Consider the following 14,383-nt stretch of genomic DNA (forward strand, 5'->3'; position numbering starts at 1 on the left):
TTGGCGTTATACACCATACTCCACAACCAAGACAGATAAAGAGAATCAGACATTGCAATATTAGAAAAACAGGTTAATGCACGCAAAAAAAAAAACACTTTGAGCCGAATTCAATCCACCGACTTATGGGTAATGATTGCACAACATGGCGGTTCTAGATCCCCCCGCTCTGCCAACTCAGCGACTGCCGAAAATTTTCAACGCACTTTTTCGGAACCTCACTTTTCTATTTCAACGCACTTTTGCGGAACCATCCTACATCAGCATACACCGACAATCAATCGTTGACGTTATACACTATACTCCACAGGCAAGGCAGATAAAAAAATCAAATGTAGCAATATTAGCAGAAAAATAGAAAATCGCACGCCAAAAAATATTCATCGAGCTGGATTCGAACCAGCGATCTATGGATAACCATTGCAGAATATGGTGCTATAAACGTCCACTAATTTTCCAAATGAGCTTTGCAATTTTTTTCATTACCAGCTTCAACTTATACATAATAAAAAAGCTATATAACAGCACGAAAGAATACTGAAGGCTAAAAAATTCATTTCACTTAGCTAATGTTACTCTAAAACAAGCGCGGTTTTAACAATAATTCTACCTGCTGCAGCCATACTAGCACATGTGTGTGAGACTTTTGTTCTTGCTAATTCCTGAAGACTTTTTTTGAAATACGGACTCGATGATTTTGCGTCAGCATCTACATTTCACACTGCAAAACAACATCTCCACCCACTGTGCAGTGCAAAAATCATAATTAGGTCCTATGGAACGCCATCTTCAGTGTCAATTGCCAAAAACTGGATTCCTTGAGGGTGCAGGGGAAGATATTTCTTAAGGGTGCGCTGCAAAATATCCAACATGAACACTGCACCCCAACAGTCCAGGAATACGTGGTCAATTGTTCCGTCTCGTTTGCGTATGTCACATTGTATACCCCAGGATAGATAAAAACCTGTTTCGTTCATCCAAGTCTTCGCTGTCAGCGTGCCAGTGTGCAAGCGAAAAAAAAACCTTCTAACACCAGGTGGTACGGGCATCTTTTTTACTCGCCTAAGCACGTCTTTTCCTCTTTTTGTACTACACTGAGTTCATTAGAGTGGCATAAGCAACGCAATTTCATGTAGGTCTCTCTGCAACTTTTTCTATTTTGATGACATAAATGTCTTATTGAAAGTCGACTGAACAAAGGGAGCGCTGACATAACTACTTCTTTTCGTAAACCACGCATACTTCCGTGAATATGCTCAGTCGAAACAATGAGTTCAGGTAGTGCAGGATAACCTCAGCTGGCAGGAAGGTATGTTCTACCTTCTTTTAAAACATAAATCGGCTGACTATTTTTCGCAAAACGAATGGCCTAAAACAAGCCCGCCATCACGGGCTCGCACAAACAAGTTTGTTCTGCTAGTTCACTCTCATGTGGAGCCCTAAATAAACACTGCAAAATATGCGATGGAGTATTTGGACATTTATTCTCGAACAGTGAATTACTTGCATCAGGTACCACAGTTTACTTATGACAAATAGGTTGCATACTTTCGCCTTAGCAACGACAGATAGGTATACCAGCCATTGCTGTTTTTAGATTTTTTGCAGGTAATGAATTTTCTTATGCCAGTGCAGTTCACAGTCAATATCATTGTCCAGGGGTACTCCCAATACCTAACAGGAGGGGTAAAGAAACTTAGGTTGGCGAAGGTGTCGGGAATAGACGGCCACTCACCATGCCGGAATCAGTGGCACTTTCCCCTTTTCACAGTACTTCCACTGGCGACACAAAAGGACTTGACTGTTTTAACAACATGCAGTATACTCTCTTAGTCAAATCAGAATGTGGCAATTTTATCGGCGTAGGCCAGCAAACGCACCTCTACTTCTTGTAATTTAAAGCCACGTATCACGTCACTCTGTATCACCATCAGCCGTATCATCAGCATCTTCATCATCATCATCAACATCATCAGCATCATCATCAGCCTTATTACGTCCACTGCAGCACAGAGGCCTCTTCATGTTCCGCCACTCAACTGGGTCCTGTGCTTGCTGCTGCCATTTTACACCCGTAAAAGATACAAGGAGCGCAGTGTTAGTTCTATACTTTCAAGTACTTTTTTATTAAGAAGTAGCACCTGATTTGAGAAATTTTCGTCCAGAAATCCGTACTGGCAAACAGATATCAGGTGAAAAACAATCAGACCTGCAATTGATGACTCCTTCTAAAAACTTTTACAATACTTGCAACACAGGAATAAAATATAAAATTCCATGACATTACCAGCTTTCTAAAATGCACATAACCTGGTTATTTTTACTTCACAAGAAACACACCAGTAGTAAACATTAGATTAGCGAAATAAGACACAACGTTTAATTTATAAAAGGCACAACCTGAATAATGAATATTTTTTAAAACGTGACACCAAGAATAGAACATCGTTATTTATGGTTATAGGAATGACACTAAGATATAAAATACACCATCTGCAACGGCGATACAAATCGGGCCTTTCAGGAAAGAAATGGCATTTTACCTCTGTACCACGTTCGTGGGCCAGACGCAACTCCTTAAATAACGACACATTGCAGACTACCGACCACCTCGCCTCAAGCGCGTTGGCTTTTTTGGGCTTCGCAGTTGAAGCTCGTGCTGGGACCTCCTATATTAAAGTAGACTCCAACCGTGAGAAACGAAACGGCCGATGACATTGGCCACTAGATTTTTTGACGTAGGGGTGGCGGAATGCGTCTGTCACAGTCTCTTAAGTCACTATGGTGGATGACTAGAATAGCATTAGTGTTCATAACAATTATTTCACTTGTATTACTCTCTCAATAATTAACGCACGTGCTCTTTGCGTGCTTTAATCCGAAGTGCCTTGTACTCATATACACAAATCTAAGCCGACCGATGGTTGATATAACGATGCTCACTAATTCTGGATGTCTCGGTAGAATGTGGCAGTTGCGCTGTTCCGGTTTTTTGGTTTCGCTTTTATTGTTCGGCTATTAGCAGCAACTGCTTTTTTGGAATCTCCCACCGGACACGGCATCTTTGCAGGAAAGGCTACAGTTCTCTCATGTACCCCGACGAACCAACTCTACAACTAACACAGTTCATAAATTTGATTGTTTTTGTGATATTTAGGTCTCTACTAATCTCAAGATGCCTCTAGCTAAATAAAAAACGTCAGGCCTGCGCGGAACGCGCGTGTACAGTCACAGCGAAAGCTAGAAGAGTGGCCTTGCAGAGCTTTTTCTAAACACTCATTGGGTAACTCCTGCAAGCCCACTTGCTCGGTAACCACAACAGCATTAATAATAAAAAATTTAGAGTAGTTAGCCGGCATTTCCTATGCTATTATTCGACATTCTTTTGGAACGCCTCGTATTCACTAAACGAATACGTGGATTTTTTTGTGTCAATTGTTCATGGAGTAGCTGAACACGATGAGGAATTATGCCTGAAGTGGGTATGCGCCACAGGTAATAAATGATAGATAACACGCTTTTGTAATGGGTTGGAGCTTTCGACGACCCATTCTTTGTGCCATTCGCATTGTGTGACGCCTGGATTTTTTTGTTGTTGTTATGAAATGCTTTATTCTTCATAATATTGTCTTGTCATTCCTTTCCTGACATCAAACCTGCTGAGGGCAAGTTTGCAAACAAGTCCCAAGTACCGGCGTTGTTCAGTAGTAGAATACTGGACTGGCATCCAGCGGACCCGCGCTCAAGCCCCACTGTGTCATTGGTACTAGATGTTTTTGCTAATCTAGCGCGATGTGGTTACGAACACCAGCAGAGGTGGTGGCGCAACACTATGGCGCTGCGCGAGACATGAGTTGTGATCTCATAAGAGCTTTTGCTGTAAAAATAATTGAAATATATCTAAAATTATCAACGAAGAATTCAATTACCTTTGTGTTAAGTTTTTCGCAAGCGTTTCATAATAATGATTAGACTAATGTTAGTATCTGCAGTTTTACGCACCAAAACCATAGTATGAATGTTAGGCACGCCGCAGTACAGGGCTCCTGAAGCATGACCACTCGTGTTGTTCGCGGCCGCTGGAACCGAGAAGAACACAGGCCTCTGCCATTTCGCCTCCATCGTCTTGGGTCAGCAGCCGAGTACCGTCACCGCAGCACTACCTCGACGAACAGGTTGCACTTAGGGAAACACCTCGCATAGTAACGTGATAGGGTATTGAAGGTTTTCGGTATTTATTTTTGACAAAGCTTCAGTTACTTAGCTCATTTGAATTTTGCATATATTAGGTTGGTGATTTCTGGGGCTGCTAAATCTTGTACCATTTAGTATACGTGTCTTTTTATTTCATTAAAGCTTCAAGATGATAATATGTGGTTTCGGAGAGATCACTGGGAACTATTTAATATCAAAACGCATGCTCTTGTAAAACGCAACATTTTTTTCTCTAGAACGAAGACAAGAGCCTAAAGTTGACTGTAAACATTTGACAGAAGTCTGTCTGGTTGGGTATGAAACTGGGAGATGATATAGGCTCCAACCAAAAGTTTTTAAGAGACCCGACGTTTTGAAACCGACTTGGTTCCTTCTTCAGGGGTGACTGCGTAAGCTACGTAGCAGCAGCGTCTTCAAAGCACTCGAGTGGTGGCTGATGACCCCTCTCTCTGTGTCTCTCTCTCTCGTTTTGCTGTGGAGCGCAGTTCGTGTGTGTACATTGGGGGAAGGGTTCCGAGAGAGCGGTTGATGTTGTGGGCGGTTCCCCGAATGTGCCACGACTCGAGTGACAACCTTCTCCTCCAGTTCGGCTCGCTTTCGAGGATGGCCGTCGCTTCGAAATTTATCTTGTGAAACAATGTCTCCGCATGTTCGGCGACGGCACTGCGCTCTTTGTAGAACATCCGCACATCGTTGGCGTGTTGCTTCAGTCGTTTCGGTAAGTTTTTCGTCTCACCAATATACGATGCGGGGCACTCGGCGCACGGAATTTTGTAAACGACACCGGGGCTCCTGTCCATTGTTGGCCGGTCTTTCGTGTGGGGGAGGAGGCGGCCGGGCGTACATGAAGTCACGTGCGCGATGCGAACCCCCTTCCTCTTGAAGATCCGCACCAGCGTCTCGCTGGTTCCGGGAACGTATGGCACCGGTACGCGTTTCGGGGGACTTCCAATTAAGGTTGAATGGGGTTTCCTTATCCTCTGTTGCTCTGCGCGGCGGGTGGCGGCTCGAATAAAGTTTTTTGGATATCCGTTTTTTCTGAGGTCAGCAATTACGCGGTGTCGTTTACAAAATTCCGTGCGCCAAGTGCCCCGCGTCGTATGTCGGTGAGACGAAAAACCTACCGAAACGACTGAAGCAACACGCCAACGATGTGCGGAGGTTCTATAAAGAGCGTAGCGCAGTCGCCGAACATGCGAAGAAATTGGATCACAAGATAAATTTCGAAGCGACGGCCATCCTCGAAAGCGAGCCGATCTTTAGGAGAAGGTTGTTACTCAAGTCGTGGCACATTCAGGGAACAGCCCACAACATCAACCGCTCTCTCGGAACCCTTCCCCCAGTGTACACACACGGACTGCGCTCTACGGCAAAACGAGAGAGAGAGAGAGACAGAGAGAAGGGTCATTAGCCACCCCTCGAGTGCTTTGAAGACGCTGCTGCTACGTAGCCTACGCAGTCATCCCTGAAGAAGGAACCAAGTCGGTTCCGAAACGTCGGGTCTCTTAAAAACTTTTGGTTGGAGCCTATATCATCTCCCAAGAGCCTAAAGTCATTGAATACCTATCACAATAAACGAGTACCAAAAGTAACAAACGAACAAAGTTTGTTTTTTTTTACCCATTGTCACCGTGCATAAGATGTGTCTGTGCTAATAAGTTTGTTCTCACTTATGGGCATCTCATTTGACGTGAGTTACAATTTTCTAACCTGAAATTTTAGATGATTTGGGGGTGCGTGGTGAAGTACAGTGCCACGACCAGGATGAGAACGATAAGAAGAAGACACAACGTTTAGATTGTATGTACACCAAATTATTATGCGGAGCTAGTTCGTTACACAACCCTCACTAAATTATCGTAGTGCTTCAGTTCATGAGGAGAGGCCAAGTTTTTCCTCACGATGGTCTTGTGATAGCCCCGGACACGATAGTATTGTCACCGCAGCTCACACAGCGATTCATTCACTTCTAAGCCAGTGTGTTCGCACATATTGTCGCTTTTTTCCTTTCTACTGTTCGCATTTTTCTTTTCAAATAACAAAACAGAAATGTCAGGCCCGCACTTTGTGCATTTATATATGCTGTGATTTGTCTTTTTTCTTTGCTCCTATTTCGTTTTGTTCCGTGCAAATTTTCACTGACGTGATTTACGTCTATTCGAATTTGTAAACCATCTTCAACAATGCCCCCACAGGGCCCTGTAGGTACATGTATAAACAAATATAACCACAGGACCGCAGTCTGGTGTAGCCTGCTCACGTGTTGCTCTGCGCTGCGCCCATCCTGAGCTATCTAAAGCGTCAAGCACTACGCTGCAAAATACGACGAGTCCGATCGAATAGAGACACTTTATTTGCCCTGCACGGCTCTCTAACAAAGCACGACTGTTCCCGTGTCAGGGTGAAGCAAAAGGTTTTCACTCTGGAAAAGGTACTTCGAGGCTTTGCTGGACACTCTCGTGTGTTGCGTTACAGACGCCTAATGGGTACTCCAGAGTCGCAAAAGGAAGAAATATGACGTAGAGGGCACCTCGCAATGCTACCTATTGTTCGCATCATATGAAAGTTTTAAAGAGTATATGCTATACGCGCATGTGTTCCTTTCCTTGCAGCAGCGTGGTTAATTTTTCCACAGGAAGTGAAGCGAAATCCGATTGAGAAGCGCTGAGAAGGGGGCCCAATTAGGCAATCGTCTTCTACTTTTGAGACAAGGCTCAAGCGTCCTCAAAAGTTTTTTGCTCGCAACCAACCACGCCGAAGCCGAAATGTCTGCGGCACGAGCTCTTTAATGCCTCTGTCAGAATAGTCGGCTGTCGAGAGAAGAGGCGTATGCTTCGAATAACTAAAAATTTGGAAGTTACCGAAGAATATCTGCACAAAACTTTTTCACTAATGTTCCTCGCGTTAGATTGAAGTCATGGAAAATCCCTTCATAACATAGTTGACGGGGTGAAAGTGCCACTATCGCAGTAGCTTAAATGTGACCACAGAAAACACACGGGAAAAAGAACAGATCATGAAAAGTGGTTCATTTTGACAAATTCGTGTTTTCTGTTTCAGTTTTTAATGTGGTTTTCGGAGCCACTTTTCTGAATAATGTGTCAGCAAATGAAGTACCCTCGAGTCTTCCAAGTCTTGAAAGCTATACCCCACCTTTTGACATGAGGAAGCAAAAATAAATACTACAATGCAACTTCTTAATCTGTCTGAATAATTTGCAAAACAGGACAACGAAATCGAAGGGATCCATTGAATTGTGAGTAGTATACTACTGCGTTCGTTGTGTTGAAACAGCATTGAAAGTGTTTTAGGTATCCCTCATTATAAAAAAATCGTAGAGGGCTTCTTTCTTGTGACTCCCTTCCTTTTGCTGTTACGTGACTAGAACAGTTCATCGCGAATTACACTAGTTGTTAAACAGTCTGATTTCTCTCGGATACGCGCACAATGTAGAATATAACAGAAGATTTCGTACTTTATCTGTTACGTGGTGTTTGTTTCTCACAAAATGGTTTAAGACAGAGAGAGTAAGATGTTATCATTTTTCCATTTTGCTCCATGATATTGTCACAAAGACACAGGCACGCAGGTACAAAATAGGGCGTTTACTTTCTCAACCCAAGGGCCAGAAAACCGAACGCCAGAGCACGCGCACACAGAACTACTTCGTTGTTCTCTTCAGAGGCTGGCTACTATAGTTGCCAGCCTACCTTGCGTCAATTCCCCCCTTTCAAGAGAGACCGTCCCGGTCGATTGACTGAGATGCTAGAGGTGGCCATGAAAGAAAAAAAATGCACGTCAATGGAAGAAAAAAAAAAGCCCACACTGTTGTAGATAATAAGGAAAAAGTTCGAAGTGTTCATAACTCGCGGGCGTGGTACGGTTTCATCCGTACTACATGGACTACTTCTGGACGTGGACGTCACTGAGGCAGCGCACAACTTTGTAAGGGCCAAAGTAGCGCCGCAATAGCTTCTCCGAAAGCCCACGATGTCGAACTGGTGTCCACACCCATACATAGTCACCTGGTTGATAGTGGACGCTCCTTCGGCCTTGGTTGTAACGGCGAGCGTCGATATCTTGCTGCGCGCGAATGCGGTTCCGCGCAAGCTGGCGGGCTCCCTCGGCTTTCTCAACGAAGTCATCAACGCTGTCATTTCTGCTGTTGTCCTGGTTTACTGGGAGCATAGCGTCTAACGGTGTTGTGACGCGACGGCCATAAACAAGCTCGAATGGCGTTAGGTCTGTGGTCTCTTGCACAGCGGTGTTATAAGCAAACGTGACGTACGGCAAAATTTCATCCCACGTTTTGTGCTCTACATCAACATACATATATAGCATGTCGGCCAATGTTTTGTTTAACCTCTCCGTCAAGCCGTTTGTTTGGGGATGATAAGCTGTTGTTTTCCGGTGGTTGGTGTGCGTCAGCTTGGTGACTTGTTGCAATAACTCTGCTGTAAATGCTGCTCCGCGATCGGTTATGAGAACAGCAGGTGCACCATGGCGCAAAACAATGTCGTGGACAAAGAATCTGGCGACTTCGACTGCAGTTCCCTTAGGCACAGCTTTGGTTTCTGCATAGCGAGTTAGATAGTCGGTCACGACAATTATCCACTTATTTTCTGAGGATGACGTAGGGAAGGGACCAAGAAGATCCATTCCTACTTGCTGAAATGGTGCTCGAGGTGGATCTAAAGGTTGGAGGAAACCGGCGGGCTTTGCGGGTGGGACTTTACGCCTCAGACAGTCACGGCAGGTGCGGACATAGCACTGAACGGACGAATACAGCTGTGGCCAGTACTACTTCTGTCGGATGCGCGCTAATGTCCTAGCAAAGCCTAAGTGACCGGCCGAAGGATCGTCCTGGCACGCCTGCAAAACTTCCTCACGCAGTGCCATTGGAACGGCGAGGAGAAAAGTTTCCTGGCTGCTCTCAAGATTTCTCTTGTAGAGAACATTGTTCCGCAGGCAATACGTAGTCAAACCACGCGAAAGTCGGCGTGGGACGATAACGTCTTCTCCTTGAAGATGCTGGATGATAGGAAGTAGCTCAGTGTCCTCACGTTGAAGCTCAGCCATCCGCACCACATCGACGATGCCAAGAAACGGTAAATCGTGTTCAGTGTCAGATGACGTCGGGGAAATAGGAGCACGAGACAGGCAGTCAGCATCTGTATGCTTATGTCCTGATCGGTAGACCACCGTTATGTCGTACTCTTGAAGGCGGAGGCTCCAGCGGGCGAGGCGGCCTGATGGATGCCGTAGATTGGCAAGCCAACAGAGCGAATGGTGGTCACTGACCGCTCGAAATGGCCGGCCGTATAGGTAGGGTCGAAACTTGCTAATGGCCCAAACGACTGCTAGGCACTCTTTTTCGGTGGTAGAGTAATTAGCCTCTGCTTTTGTGAGACTGCGGCTCGCGTAAGCGATCACACGCTCTGCGCCGTTCTGCCATTGAACTAGAATAGCTCCGATTCCCACGTTGCTGGCGTCTGTGTGGATCTCGGTGTCGACAGACTCGTCGAAATGTGCCAGCACTGGAGCTGTCTGCAGTCGATTGCGCAGCTCTACGAAGGCTTGTTGTTGTTCTTCCGTCCATACAAAAGGTACATCTGGCCGTGTCAGTCTTGTAAGAGGTTCCGCAATTTTCGAAAATCCTTCGACAAAACGGCGGTAGTACGCACAGAGTCCGAGAAATCGCTGAACAGCCTTTTTGTCTCCAGGACGAGGGAAATTGGCAACGGCAGCCAACTTTTCCGGATGTGGTCGAACACCTCCCGGGCTAACCACGTGGCCGAGAAACTTGAGTTCCTGATAGCCGAAGTAGCACTTTTCGGGCTTGATGGTAAGGTTCGCTCTCCTTATTGCAGTGAGGACACTTTTTAGCCTTGAAAGATGCTCGTCAAATGTGGTTGAAAACACAACGACATCATCCAAGTATACAAGACATGTCTGCCACTTTAGTCCAGCTAGTACAGTATCCATCATGCGTTGAAACGTGGCGGGAGCGGAACAGAGACCAAAAGGCAGCACTTTAAATTCGTAGAGCCCGTCTGGCGTCACGAACGCAGTTTTCTCACGGTCGCGCTCGTCAACTTCAATTTGCCAGTACCCTGACTTGAGATCTAGTGATGTGAAGAACTGGGCGTGGCGTAGACGATCTAAGGCGTCATCAATCCGTGGCAGGGGGTAAACGTCGCGTTTCGTGACTTTGTTAAGCCGTCGATAGTCGACGCAGAAGCGTAGTGTGTTGTCTTTTTTCTTTACTAAGACAACAGGTGACGCCCACGGACTTGTCGAGGGTTGGATGACGTCATCATTCAGCATTTCTTGAACTTGACGCTTAATCACCTCTCTTTCCTTCGGGGACACACGGTATGGATGTTGGCGAAGAGGCCGCACCGACTCCTCGGTAACAATGCGGTGTTTTGTAACGGTGGTACGCTGAACTTTCGATGCTGTGGAGAAGCAGTCCGAGAATTCCCTCACAAGGTTTAGCAGCTGCTCTTTTCGTGAATCTGGCAAGTCTGGTTTAACGTGAATGCGGCTTCCCAAGTCATCACAAGCTTTTGCATGCGGTGAAGTCGTATCCAATCTGCCGATATCGAAAAAGTTGGCGATTTCACTGAGGAAAGCGACAGTAGTTCCTCTAGGAACGTGCTGAAACTCATTGCTGAAGTTGGTCAGCAGAACTCGAGAGCGTTTATTCTCTAACCGAACAAGGCATCGGGCTATGCATACGTTTCGTTTGAGCAGCAGCGGGATATTTGCCTCAGCAATACCTTCATAGTCGCTGAATTCGTCAAAAACGTCGCAGGCTACCAAGGTGAACACGCTACTCTTCGGTGGTAACGTGACGTCATCGTCAACAATTCTCAAAGCATTGACGTAACTGCCGTGAGGGTTGCGCGCTAAAGCGTGTGCCGTAGAAAACGTCACTTGCGACTGTTGCAAATCAATCACGGCTCCATTATCACGCAGAAAGTCCAGTCCGAGAATTAGGTCCCTCGAGCAACTCGGCAGTATTACAAAATCTCCGAGATACGTAAATCCGTGAATACTGACTCGCGCTGTGCACTGCCCTACCGGAGTAAGAAGATGGCCTCCTGCCGTACGTATCTGCGACCCAGCCCACTGGGTAGAAACCTTCTTCAGCCTGCAGGCGAGACCCATGCTCATAACGGAAGTGTCTGCTCCAGTGTCAATTAGCGCCATTACTTCTTCGTCGTCCACAGTTACCGCAATGTTTGATGTCACCACTCTTCGCACCACGTTTGACTGCGTCTGTACATCTTTTTGCTGCTGTCGCTGTCATCGTAGTGGAGGATCTTCCGTAGAGTCAGCGTCAGCGGCCTCACCTCCGGATGTCGCTGAACTCAGTTTTCCCGACTTGCAGGACTGGGTGAATGGCGTCTTGGAGCGCCGCGTGAATAGGCTGGGTTTGGTGACCTGTAGCGAGCAGGTGACGACGAGCGAGGCTCTTGTGACCGATGTTCGATACTGCGACGATTCGAGATGAAACTCTCTATTTCCTGTGGTCGCTCGCCAGGTCGTGGACGAGGGGCATTAGGCGAAAATCCACGGAGACCCACACGACGGTATGGACATGTTCGGTAGATGTGTCCGGCTTCCCCGCAGTGGAAACAAAGGGGCCTGTGGTCGGGTGTACGCCAGATGTCACTCTTTCTCGGTCTTGCTTCGGCGATCAACGGTGAGCTGCGAGGGCGGAAGCCAACCTCCATTTGCTGAGCGTGTTGCTCATTGGGGTAAAATACGCTGTTTGAACTGCACGATGGAGGACGTCGCACTGCTTCCGCGTAGCTCATCTCGACGCAGTGCCTCTGTTGTGGCGCCTCGGATGGTTGGGGAGCGTGAACGGCTTGCCGTAGCTCGGCGCGTACCATCTCCGCAACGGAGAGCTGCTCTGCAGGTGAAGCAGTCACCTGCATCTTTTGTATCTCTTCCTTAATGAGAGCTCTGATAAGCTCTCGCAATGCGCTGATGTCATTGCCGAGAGTGACAGAAGTGACCTCACTTGGGTTTACACCACGGTTATACTGCCTGGAACGCTGTTGAAGGGCCCTCTCCATAGCAGTGGCTTCCTCATGGAACTCCGCAAGTGTCGCAGGCGGGTTTCGAATCAGGCCGGCAAAACTCTCTTCTTTAACACCACGCATTAGGTGGGGAACTTTCTTGGATTCGGACATTGAGGGCTCCGCACGCTTGAAAAGCCGATCCATGTCCTCTACGTAGGTCTTCACCCTTTCGTTAGGGCCTTGAATCCTTGCCTCTATAGCACGCTCCGCTGTCTCTTTTTTGTCCTCTCGGGCATATGCCTTGAGGAACTGCCGTTGAAACTCATCCCATGACGTAAGCGCTGCTTCATGGTTCTCAAACCACGTTTTCGCGGAGTCCTCCAGGAAGCAGTACACATAGCGTAGCTTACGCTCTGGGGTCCAATCGTTGATGACGGCGACCCGGTTGAAATGCTCGAGCCAGTCGTCGGCATCTTCAAAAGCAGCTCCGTGAAATGTCTTCGGCGTCTTGGGCTGGTTGATAACCAGGTGCGCTGGCGCGGTGACGTTAGGTGGTGTTTAATTCATAGTCCTCTGACGTTCAGGCAGCAAACCGTGCTGTGGCTCGAGTCCCTGGAGACGACGGCTGGAACGTACGAGCACAGGGGTAAGCTCGGCTGAGATACTCGATGGACTTGCGTCAGGGGTGTTCTCAGGGGACCGTATCATCTACCGTACCCAGCACCTCCACCAGAAAATGTCACAAAGACACAGGCACGCAGGTACAAAATAGGGCGTTTACTTTCTCAACCCAAGGGCCAGAAAACCGAACGCCAGAGCACGCGCACACAGAACTACTTCGTTGTTCTCTTCAGAGGCTGGCTACTATAGTTGCCAGGCTACCTTGCGTCAATATTACATTCGAATTGGAAGGGGATTAAAATAAATGTATGATGCACTTTGAAAAAGTACTGATCCTAAATGGCAGCACAAGAAGCAGTAAAGAGGGTATGGTAGGGTAAACCCCCCAATATATCAAATTAGCATTTTTGGCACCGAAACATTTACTGTACTCTGATGAACAAACCTGTGAAAGGCCGACATCGAATGCCCAATCCAAGTGGTTTAAATGTCGCGCTGAAGTGCACCGCCCACGCTATGGCGTAAGCAGTAAGCGCACATGAAACCTCGTTTTACCCAGATGGCATTTTCTGTATATTATTCCACTTCAATGTACGTTTCCTCAAAAATTTTTGAAAAAATTTTGACGAAACTTTGTATGCGTGAAGTACAACACGTTCGAAAAAGTTTTGACTAAAAAAATTGCCGATTACATAAAATGTGAAGCTTTGACAAAAGGACACAACAATACGCACCCACCGTCGAATTGTGCAAGCAGTATTTTTATTTTTACATAAATTTATGGAACTAATATTTTTTAAATTCGGGTATAACCTATGAATCTCTACAAGAACACGGCCGAATATGGTTACAATATATTTGGTAGTTGTAGAGAACAAGTCGATAAATAAGAGAACCCCCATTCAAATTTCGCAGTAGGCCATAGGAAGGATAAGCGACCTAGGATTACAAAAAGGGTGCGACTTCATACCCAGTGGCATTTTTGTGAGCACGTAAACTTTTATGATAATACTTACAGCCGTTTCTATTATACTATGCTAAAACTGACATATACCTTTCACCTTATCATATTCCCTTAAGCTCACAAGAAGAGCTTAAGCAGTTTGTGAGGCTTTCCAGAGATGCCATGAACACGTGACAGCTGCTGGCTGTGCAGGAGTTATCAATGTTCACAGCAAGGACAGTTCACTGTCTAAGCCGCTTCGCCCACGAAACCAAGGAGGACACCGAGAGAAACGCAAGATGGCGTCAATTTTGTAGCAAAGTATTACTCGTCGTGAATCCAAGCCTAAAATAAATGTTTCACAGAAAACGACCCTAACCAAATCTAAATACTGAGTATCAAAGTACGGTGAGCTATATAGATTTTACCTACAAAATATAGAATTTACGTTTTGTATTAGGCCCATTACTTTTATCAGCACCAAATGACTGTGTTTTTCCCGGTTCTAGTTCAAGTAGGCTTGGCTCTCTTAGAATACATTGAATGAAGAGAGACCAGATGATTCGAC

Source organism: Rhipicephalus microplus, chromosome X (genome assembly GCF_043290135.1).
Source record: "Rhipicephalus microplus isolate Deutch F79 chromosome X, USDA_Rmic, whole genome shotgun sequence".
Lineage (NCBI taxonomy): Eukaryota > Metazoa > Arthropoda > Arachnida > Ixodida > Ixodidae > Rhipicephalus > Rhipicephalus microplus.